Here is a 1,487-nt window from a genome sequence, read left to right as displayed (position 1 = left end):
CAGCACTGTCACTGTCTGCTTCTGTGTGGCACCCTGTCCTCCCACAGGGAGGAAGGCCTGGTCTCTGGAAAACAAAAGAGCTGGCAGGGCTCAGAAGTCCCCACTGGGACGTCAGGAGACTCAGACGCCACTGGTTGATAAGCCTGTCCCTCGGTCTATGTCCATGACACTGCTCCCAAGTAACCGGATCAGCGCAGAGCCCATTTCCTGGCATTTCCAAGGAAGACCTGGCGGGCAGGCAGGAAAGCGTCCTTTTCACCAGGACAGAAAGGACTTCTGTGGTGGGAGAGGCTGCACAGGGCCGGCAGCCTTCCAGCCCAGCCCCTCAGGGCTGAGTCCTAGACAGGGCTGAGTTTTCTGGGGCAGCATTGAAGAGGCAGGGAGGGCTGCATTGAGAGGCTGGTGGGAATTGAATGGTGCTCAGTGACTCAGTGCCTCCTAGCTACACTGCTCAGGGTTGTTTTTTGTTTTTTTCCCCATTGGAAAATGAAACTCATACTGAAGCCAAGTGTGTGCTCTGCAACATTACTTCTCGTCCTAAGTTTCATATATATATATATATATATATATATATATATATATATATATGAGATATATATTTAAAAATACATACTTTTTAAATTTAATAGAGACAGGGGTCTCACTGTGTTGATCAGGCTGGTCTCGAATTCCTAGGCTCAAGTGATCCTCCCGCCTTGGCCTCCCAAGGTGCTGGGGTCACAGATGTGAGTTGCCGCATCCGGCCTAGTTCCAGGTTTAGTGTTTGCCAAAGTTCCAGTCAATAAACTAGAAAGACGGCCGGGAGTGGTGGTTTACGCCTGTAATCCCAGCACTATGGGAGGCCGAGGCAGACAGATCACCTGAGAGATCAGGAGTTTGAGACCAGCCTGGCCAACATGGTGAAACTCCGTCTCTACTAAAAATACAAAAGAATTAGCTGGGCGTGGTGGCAGGCGCCTGTAATCCCAGCTACTCCAGAGGCTGAGGCAGGAGAATGACGTGAACCCGGGAGGCGGAGCTTGCAGTGAGCCGAGATCACGCCACTGCACTCCAGCCTGGACGACAGAGCGAGACTCCGTCTTAAAAAAAAAAAAAAAAAAAAAAAAAAAAACACAAACCCTAGCTGGGCGCACTGGCTCACGCCTGTAATCCCAATACTTTGGGAGGCCAAGGCAGGTGGATCACTTGAGGCCAGGACTTAAGAGACCAGCCTGGCCAACATGGTGAAACCCATATCTACAAAAAATACAAAAAAAGCCAGCTGTGGTGGTGCGTGCCTATAGTCCCAACTACTAGGGAGGCTGAGGTGGGAGGTGGCTTGAGCCCAGGAGGCAGAGGCTGCCGTGAGCCAAGATCGCACCACTGCACTCCAGCCTGGGTAACAGAGCCAGACCTTGTCTCAAAAAAAAAAAAAAAAAAAAAAAAAAAGACACAAACCCTGGAACCAGACTGAGTGACTTAATCTTTCTGAGCCTTAAGTTTCTCTG

This window comes from Macaca nemestrina, chromosome 1, assembly GCF_043159975.1.
Source record: "Macaca nemestrina isolate mMacNem1 chromosome 1, mMacNem.hap1, whole genome shotgun sequence".
In the NCBI taxonomy this organism is placed as follows: domain Eukaryota; kingdom Metazoa; phylum Chordata; class Mammalia; order Primates; family Cercopithecidae; genus Macaca; species Macaca nemestrina.
The sequence above is the reverse complement of the archived record's forward strand: the minus strand, read 5'-3'. Positions refer to the sequence as shown.